Source organism: Microtus pennsylvanicus, chromosome 8 (assembly GCF_037038515.1).
Source record: "Microtus pennsylvanicus isolate mMicPen1 chromosome 8, mMicPen1.hap1, whole genome shotgun sequence".
Classification (NCBI taxonomy): Eukaryota; Metazoa; Chordata; class Mammalia; order Rodentia; family Cricetidae; genus Microtus; species Microtus pennsylvanicus.
In genome coordinates this window covers 11,847,790-11,857,577 of record NC_134586.1, presented here as the reverse complement: position 1 = coordinate 11,857,577, position 9,788 = coordinate 11,847,790, and positions in this window count along the sequence as shown.

The window sequence follows — 9,788 nt, the reverse complement described above, 5'->3', positions numbered from 1 at the left end:
CAACAGAGGGGCACAGAAGGCCGAACAAGTGGAGGAGGAGGCAAGCTGGAGTCAGGCAGCTGCAAGCCAAGGAATAGCAAGAATTTCAGATGGTTAGAAGCCTGGAACAAAGTCTGCAGTGGATTCTTCTTCCAAACTCAGGCCAAACCAGTCCTGTTTATGAGATTCAGGCTTATGTCTGCCAGGATGCAAAGGGAACACATTTCTGCTTTAGGTCAGTAAGTCGGTGGTCCTCTGTTCTGATAGAACTAGGGACCGAATCTTCCTCACCTCTCATAGGTCACTCTGGAAGGGTTCCATCTTGCAAAGTTCCTCTGAGCTGATTTTGATAGTTGACTTGACTGGACTTGGCACCGTGGGAATGTCTAAGAGGGAATTTCCAGAAAGGATCAACTAAGGAGGAAGACCTACTGCGCTGTGGGTAGTACCATCTCTTAGGGTAGCTCCTCAGGCCCTTAAAACTCAAGAAAATGTGCTCAACATCAGCATCCATATTTCTTCATCTGCCTCCTGGCTTACCTACAGTGTTACCAGCTGCCTGAGACTCCTGATGCCAAGACTGCCCTCCCTGATAGGCCATGGGCCCTCTTAAATCAGCCTCTCTAGCAAGAGCTGTCTTTCTTAGCTGTCTTTTGTTGGTATTTATTACAGAAAGGAGAAAAGTTAGTGATACAGAACCCAAATCCAATGTGAGGATGGCTGGAGTAAAGTAACAGCCCAGGGGTGGTTTGGAAGGGAGGGTCCAAAGATTACAAGCACCTCATTCCTGGTTCTCTTCATTGATGATTGGCTGGAGACCAGGAATGATGGTTGAAGGATTCAGGAGACAACCAGCGTCAGAACACCAGCAAGGGCTACCCCAGCCATCTCCTTCGCAGTGTGGACTTGATGGAAGTTCTGAGGGGGATTGTAGGTGGAGATAAGAGAAGGAGTGGAGTGGGGAGGAGAGGGAGACAGGTCAGAAGTAATGTATTGAGAGAAGAGACCATGGGTGTCTGCAGCCTGGACTTGCTAGAATGAGATTAGGTTCAATAGCAACTGTGTCCTGAGAATAAGAACTGAGCCATTGTTAATCAGAGAAGCGGATACCAGAAGACAAACTGAACACGGGGATTTGAGTCAGGAATCTCCAGAAACAACTTCTTCCTGTATTTCATTTCACTTTGACAAGAAGAAGAATGTCAAAGAAAAGAATTAATGGGTAGTGTGCGGTGCAATAAGACCAAAAACCAACGAATGACAAAGACAAGGAGAGATTCAATCGGCATGAGTGAAGAAAGTGAAAAAAAATTATGTTATAAAATGGAGTGAGTGTTGAAGCTCTGGAGGGGGAGATGTGAGATCATAGGTAGAAATGTCTTAAAGCCCCCTTTCTGAAGGCCTAGCAAAATGGCTCAGCAGGTAAAAGTCCTCACAGTAAAGCCCGATGAAATGCAATCTGTCTCTGGGGCCCACGACGTAGAAAGGAGAGAACTGACTCATACAAATTACCCTCTCCTCTGACCTTTGCACAGATCCTGTGATGGAGGCACACACACACACACACACACACACACACACGCACATACACACATATACATATACATATAGAGTAAAGTACAATGTAATAAACGTTAAAATTCCCTGTAGGTACATGAATTGTAATATATAATCTTTGATCTTGTGATACATAAAGATAGGAAAAATTATCAGTTGAGACTTTCATTATTATTCCTAAACAAAATCTATAATGATTTTTTATAGCTAACAATTTAGAATTAACTTATTTTCCAACTGTCTTCATGCAGAAGAATCAAGTTCAGGCAGCTGCAACTGGATCTAAAGCAGCTCCCATTCCACCAGCACCACCCAGGAGAAGCCTGCCTATGTGCTGATGACTGCTTCCCTTTGGCCTTGGTGACTGCTGCATGGTTCACCATCATTCTCATGAAGAGCTCCGAAGAGGCTGATTGATAGGTCAGGGTGCGTGGAGGGTTGTTTTGAAAATGTATGGTGCAGTTTGGAGCTCTGCAGTTCACAAGTGCCACATCTGCACATAGCTTGCTAGATAGAATATAAAAATAGCTGTGTGAGGGCGCTCTACGTGGATGCTTTCCTGAGCACACAGTTCTGCAAGTTCTGCTTTCTGCCTGTACTCTGCCTTGTTTGGCTATCCAGCATCTTGGGTGTTAAGGCTTCTTTGCCAGGGAGCTGGCTCTGTTGTCTTCCAGTGCTTGTCAACCTTCAAATGCAGTGACTAAGGAGCCCAGCTATGTGGCAGAGATCAAGAAATAAATCTAAAGCACCTGGGTAGCTAGCAGTGCAGAATTCCTGAACTCTTTTGGAGCAGACTGGTAACTTCCCACTGCCACTAGATGTCCCTCTGTGGCTTTTCTTTTGGACATCAGTGCTGTGCACAGGGCAAGTCATTTCGGCTCTGCCGGATGGAAGAAAAGTGCTCTGTAGGCTCCGAGGAAGCAGTTTACATTGGGATGTTATCCAAGCTGTGGCCGCCACCATCACGCACCCCTCTCATGCATGTCGTTATGATGCAAAAATCAGGACACTCTGTACAGAGGTCAGGAAGTCTTGCCAACTTTCACTCACTAAACTTTTCCAGCCTACTCTCAGTAACCCAGACCAAAGCTTCTAAGACAATCTGGCATGAATAACTAGTTTTGTGTTTGTATGTCAGGATGTGTACTGGTGTGTGGAGGTGTGGGTTGGTGTGTGCATGGGTATGAACATGTGCATGCTTGAATGCATGCATTTGTGTGTGTGTGTGTGTGTGTGTGTGTTGAGTGTGTGTATGAGCCGAGTATGATAAAGGTCCATGTCTGATATTGTTTCTCAGTAGCCACGCACCTTGATTTGCAGACATAGTCTCTCACTGGGACCTCAGGTTCACTGATGCTAAAGACCTGTTTTCACCTCCCTGGCTCTGGGATTTCAATAGTGTGAGACCACAACAGACTTTTCATGTGGCTTCTGGGGATTGGACTCAGGTTATCATGCATGGATGGGAAACATTTTGCTGAGTTACATCCCTAGACTCATAGATTACTCCTTAAACATATTTTTGTGCTTCCGATTTCTTGCACCCCAATAAACAGTCTGATTGTTCCCAACCAGAATTTCTGCCACAAGCCACTCAGCACAGGAGTCTGCTTTGCCCCCCAAACAGTTTTCTTACTGATTAATCCTGCTTACCAATTTTGTGCTCAGATTTCTGCATTCCTTACTTTTCTTTTTGCTTTTTGAAAGGAAGCAACTTAAGGGAATAGGATTTATTTTGGCTAAAATTTTGGGGGGTTCAGTTGATTGTGTCGGATAAAGTGTGGTGTCTGGTGTGAGTTGGCTGGACATGGTGCATTTGCAATCAGGAAGCAGAGAGAAGGCAGGAAATGGGGCCAGGCTTGTGGAATCTCAGGATTCGACCCCAGTCACCTCTGTTGTAGTTCCACTTTTTAAAGGTGCCACAACTTTCCAAGAACAGTAGGACCAGCTGTTGACCAAGGATTTACAGGAGCCTGTTGGGGTCCTTCACATTCAAATCTTGACGAATCAGCAAAGACCGCTGACATAGTAAGATGTCTATTTACAAGTTTGCTATTTGTGTTATTACAGGCTGGTTAGAGAAGCACATTTGATTGGCATTGACCTTGGCTAATTTGCCATCTTTGAAGAAAAGCAAGTGCCCACAAAGAACCAGACGGGAGGGTGTGGTGCTCACAGCAGCTTAGAAGATTCAGATGAAGTCATGCACTGTGGGTGTCTGTACTCTGCAACTCCTGCTCTGGGTCAGGTGTGGTCATTCTGCCCTGGATCAGGTGTGGTCCTTCTGAATCACTGCAGAGTTTATTTGACTGAAGCCACTTTTAACAGAGGACAAGAAGGAATGGTGGGAAGTAGCAACCGTGGAAAAATGATTGTTTTTACAATTTCCAGGCTTTCTGTAGAGAAGTGAGTCTTTTAAATGCCACTTGTTGTGTTTGAAGAGATAAAGGGGGCATGGAGATTGTAAATACCACGCAGTTGGATCCATTTCGATAATTAGGTATAGTGACACCTAGGTTGTAGACGGTGAGCTGGTTTACCCAGCAACCAGCTCTAACTACAGAATTAGTAGAAGAGGTTTTACAGCTTTGCAAACGTGAAAAAAATACTTTTCTTATTCACTGCCTGAGCCCTTTCTGTCCCAATAAGGACTTCCTAAGTTAGTTATCTGCAATGCAAGTACACAGCTCCCTGAACAACAATGTTGAGAGGGGTGGTTAAGTGTCCTTTGTGATCTTGAGAAATTTTCTAATCCAGAGACTTGTCAAAAGAAAAACAAACTATGCCCCCTTCTCTGATTCTGTGGGTTAGCTTAAACCAAGACTGAGTATGTTTGCTTATTATCTCAAACACCTTGAAGTCCAAATTCCAGAAGTGCTCTCTCTCTCTCTCTCTCTCTCTCTCTCTCTCTCTCTCTCTCTCTCTCTCTCTCTCTCTCTCTGTTAGGCCAAGCATTGGTGAAGTTGACTTCTTCCCAGGGATGGCAGTATATTTGTTCCTCATATGTGTAGCCCACTACATAGAAATGATCTCTTTTCCTCAACAGAGACTCCTTATAGGATATATATGATAAAGGAATACATACATACATATGCCCCAAAACACCATATTAATGGTCAGTCTTAAATAGCCCATTAAAATAAATTTCTTGGAAATAAATGGTCAAATACTTCTTTGTGAACTGCTTAGGAAAAGCATACTGAAAAGAATCTCTCCCAACTGTCAGCCACCAACATTTTACTTTGTCTTCATGACTTTGATTACTCTATGTGAGTGGAGGCATACAGAATTAATTTCTCTTTCTGTGACTGGTTTACTTCACTTAGCATTGCTTTCTCAATGGTGTTCATCGGTGTTATGGCATATATTAGAATTTCCTTCCTTGGAAAGGTGGAATAATATTCTTTTCATGATTTGCTACATTTTGCCTATCCACTCTCTTGATAGTGTTCAAATGACTGCCTCTAAATTACAGTCATTGCAAATGATATTACCATGCATATCAAGTGTAAAAAGCATCATTTCAAAACCATGCTTTAAATTATGTGATTATTGTATTTATATATTTTTAAGGTGACTCCACAGTATTCACAATGGCTATTTAATTTTGTCTTCTCATCAACAATGCATTAGCATCCAGTCTCTGTATTCTTGCCTACATTTGTCATTTTCTGCTTCTTTTTACAGTAATAGCCAACCTCATGATGTGAAGAGATTCCTTGGGGCAGCTTTCATTTGTATTTTTCTGAGAATTCATGGGGCTGAGTGGGTTTTAGCATGATCTTTGCTCCTACATATACCTTCTTCAGATAAACATCTTTTCATACTATCAGCTTTGGAATGGAGCTGATGTGGGATTCCCCTTTGTATGCTGTGAATATCATTGGTTAATAAAGGAACTGCTTTAACCTATAGCAGAGCTATAAGGGAACAGAGCTAGGTGGGGGGGGGCACTAAACAAAATGCTGGGAGAAAGAAGGAGGAGTTAGAGAAAAGCCATGTAGCCCCACTGGAGACCAGACACTGGAACTTTACCCAGTAAGCCACAACCACGTGACGATACACAGATTAATATAACCTGAATTTTAACATCCTTAATAAGCATTTTGTGACTCCTGGGGATCACACTGTGGTAGCCAACCTTCTTTGTCAACTTATCTGCATTTAGAGTCACCTACGAGAAATGATTCTGGGCAAGAGACTCTGAGGCCTTTTCCAGACAGGACTGAATGTGGGAGGCACCATCCATGGGCTGGGCTGGGGTATTGGCACTGAATCAAATGAGAAAAGAAGAAAACCACCAAAAGCTATGCATTCATCTCTCTCTACTTTCTTGTCTGTGAGATGTGAGCTAGCAGCCTTCTATTCCACCACCCAAGTATGGGCTGCTCCCACCATTACGTATTCCCAAACTGGGAGCTCAAGCTCAGAGGAATATTTAACCTTCTTTCTTTAAATTTTGTTTTGCAAGGTTCTGTCACAGTCATGAGAAATGTTACTAATGCAAGCTGTTTTCTGAGAGAGACATCTCCCAGAGTCTATGTCTGGATGGAAAAGACAGTAACTATTCTCTCATCACACGGGAATCCTCTTTTCCTTCCTCCCCAGGTCCAATAAGTGACTTCTTACATATTCTTATAGTTAAATCTCAAATGTCTCATTTACTCTATCCTCTGCACAAATCTCCTCTCTTTTGGGAAGACTACTCTATCCCGTATGAAAGCACGTGTCGTAGACTGTTGCCAATATTTGTTTATATTTGTTTTTATTCCAAAACTATGTAATTAATAGTGTTATTTAATCTTGGCATTGCTAGCATATAATTTCTGGCACATAGAAAGTTTTCAATAATTGCCAAACAAATAAATGAAGATGTATTATTATAACATATGCAGCTATGATATTATTCTTTTTGTCAACACAATATTAATTACAGAGTTTGTTTAATTGGAGTGAGTGTAAGCTTTCTGGATACTGTAGGGTCAACAGGTGAATGTTCCAATGTTGCACTGTGCCCATTTGGTTTTATATGAGCAGTATAATACACTTTCTGTGTGGCATCATTTTGGCTATGCCCTCAGAAGTCTCTTTTTGATTTAATAGACTTCAGTATCTAGGAAACCTACGGCTCTCACATACCACTGTGTGTTCATATCTTCCTGAGGAGATATGAACAGCTGTCTCCCTAATCAAGGCCCTGATGACAGGCTGAAGCAACAGGTCTATCTTGGTGAACCACTGAGTTTACTGGGATGATTAGGATTACTTACCTGGGCATGGGAACCTGAGAGGTACTTGCATCACCAAAAAGCCCATTTCAGGAAGGATGCTGGATCACAAAAGCTGCATCCCTCATTGTGCTGCCCTAGATGGGTAGCAAAGAACCCCATCAGAGTCTCACAGTGTTCCTGGCAGAGGGACCTCTGGAACCTTCAATTTTCTGAGCTTCCTAAGTCTTAGAAACCTTTGTTTTTTTCCTGAAGGAGGGAGGATTTCTGATAAGGAGAGATGCAAGTTCAGCACTCACATTCACAAAGGAAAACATGTCTTTCTATGTGAGAACACATGCCTTTCTCCAAAAGCATGAAGTACCAGAAAGAGGCTGATGTGAGTGGAGAGTACAGATTTCACCACAAATTTTGAGCCAAAGTTTGGTTGAGTGATCTACTGACTCGTTAGAGTAAAATCCGACAAAGGTATTCAAATCATTTGCTTAAAATAGCATGATTGAACAACTCAGTTAATTATGCATCATTTCGTTGAAGGAATGAAATATTCACACTGAAGTAGAAGCATCTCACATTCTTATATCTGTATCCTCCCTTTTAAAACTAAAGATCACATTCTCAAGGTCCTCACTGACACTGTCCATCATCTTACAGTATGTTCTAGAATTTTCCTTCATCTCAGGTGTCTTGAAGGACCATGAGCAGTCTAGAGCTAGAAAACCAAGGAAGCAGGCAGTAAAGAAAGGCAGGGAGACCACGATGGTGAGTCAAAAGTGGGCCTTCTCAGATTTGTATGTTGTGAACAGTTATGTAATCTGTGTAACCTGAGATTTACCACAGTCTTCCTTCCTCTGCCATCCAAGGGATCACAGGTGTACACCACCATGCTAAGCCCTTCTGGACAAACAGTATATGCATTTGCATTAACCTCAAATATTACCCAGACACTGGAGTTACTCAGAGCTTATAAAAATATAAATTCCTCGACATTTGGAGATGATATTTCTGTCAGCTGGAGAAGTCCCCAAATGGATTCTAATTCTTTATTCAGATGCACATTAAACGCTTAATAAACATACACACATACATGCATAGTTACAGACACACATGCACACACACTCACCCATAATACACACACACTCATGTGCACTCACTCATTCTCTCTCCCCAATAAACACCCCATTTATTATTTCAAAATAGGCATTTTGCATAATCAATAACTATATGGGTGGTAGAAAGAAAAATCCAGCTGCAGGCACTTACGGCAGAAATAAATATGTCTAAGCAAACGTTTTAAAAGATGTTTCTGTCATATTTAGCCACTTCAGAGGGATCATTTTTTAGGACTCAGAGCCTGTCATTTTCAAGAACTGGCCTACAAAACCATTTTGAGGCTGGGCACGGTGGTGTCATCTTGCCATCCCAGTATTCTAGGGGAAGAGACAGGAGAAGCTCAAGTTCAAGACCAGCCTGTGTTACCTACTGAGATTGGGACTGAGGAAGCCAGGACTAAAGCTGAATGACTTGTCTGTCTGCCCTCCATGCACTTGGCCATGTTTGAACCTTAGCACCACAAAGCAGAAGTTAGAAACCCGCCTTGAATGAGATTTCAAAACTGCACTGATAATATTGACTTTTTTCCTTCTCTCAGACTCCTCCATCAATAAAATGTACTATGTGGGACTTTACACTAAGATAATACTTTTATTAAGTTAAATGGTGAGGATTCTATGTTAGCTGCAAATTAGGAGTGACATTTCTACTCTTTTGGGTTGTTTATTATAACGTTGCATTTCCTTCCTGTTTTTCTAGGTTTCAAATTCTCTGTGAGTTAGCTACAGAATGTTTTCCACTTTTCCTTATCTTAATAATAAAAGAGAAGACAGGTGAGGGTGGGGGTGATGTTTCAGCTTAAGATAAAGGGCTCCTAGTTCAACCAAGAGAAATAAGCTAGAGGCCGAAAAGGCATGTGGGGCCCTAAACTTCCACATTGCCATTTAGCTGTTATTGTTCATATACACAGATCCATGCTTTTCTAGTGGACACGTATATAGTATGAAATTCAAGTTATTAGGATGACAAATTATTTACTTATTTAAACTATTGATCTGACATGGAGGAGTCATATCTTCATCTATATCATTTTTTTCTAGAGCTGAAGGTAGTTATAAAAAATATTTTCAATGATCACTGGTATAGGAAGACCTTCTATATTTGTGTTGCTTTCATTAGTTAAATAAATAAACTGCCTTGGTCTTTTGATAGGGAAAAACTTAGATAGGTGGGGAGACAGAACTGAATGCTGGGAGAAAGAAGGCAGAGTCAAAGAGAGCCGCCTGCCATGAAGCTGCCAGGACAGACATGCTGAATCTTTCCCAGTAAGCCCTGTCCTCATGGTGACATACAGATTATTAGAAATGGGTTGAATTAATATGTGAGAATTAGCCAATAGGAGGCTAAAAATAATGGGTCAGGCAGTAATTTAAATAATACAATTTCTGTGTGATCATTTCGGATGTAAGCTAGCTGAGCAGGACAGAACAAAGGACCCCGTTCTTCTTACTACAGAGTGGCGTGCCAACGTGATAGACTAAATCCACTTAATAACCCAAGAGGGCTTTAAAAAGAATTCTAGACACAAATATAGAGTTTAACACAGCTTTTTGCTATTTGCTGGCAGGGTACCGCAGAGAAATTTTCCTGACTCAGCAGCAGGAAAAAAGTGGGGTTTTAAAATGCCGGCTTTCTGGGCTGTGCCACCAGCACAACCTCTGTCTCTTGCAGGAGACAAAGCATTTAGATGGAGTCTGTGAATAAAATGCTATGGCTTGCTTTTGCAATGTGGACTCATTGTGTACCTGGAACTGTGCACGGCTCAGGGGTTCCAGCTCTGCCATGCTGAACTGTGCTGAACTCAGGCAGGAACTATCATAATTATCATAACAACAGCACAGTTAAGATTTAGACTGCGCAGGAAACAGGTGGTACTGTATTACCCCTACATGGCACAACTTAAGTTTTTAA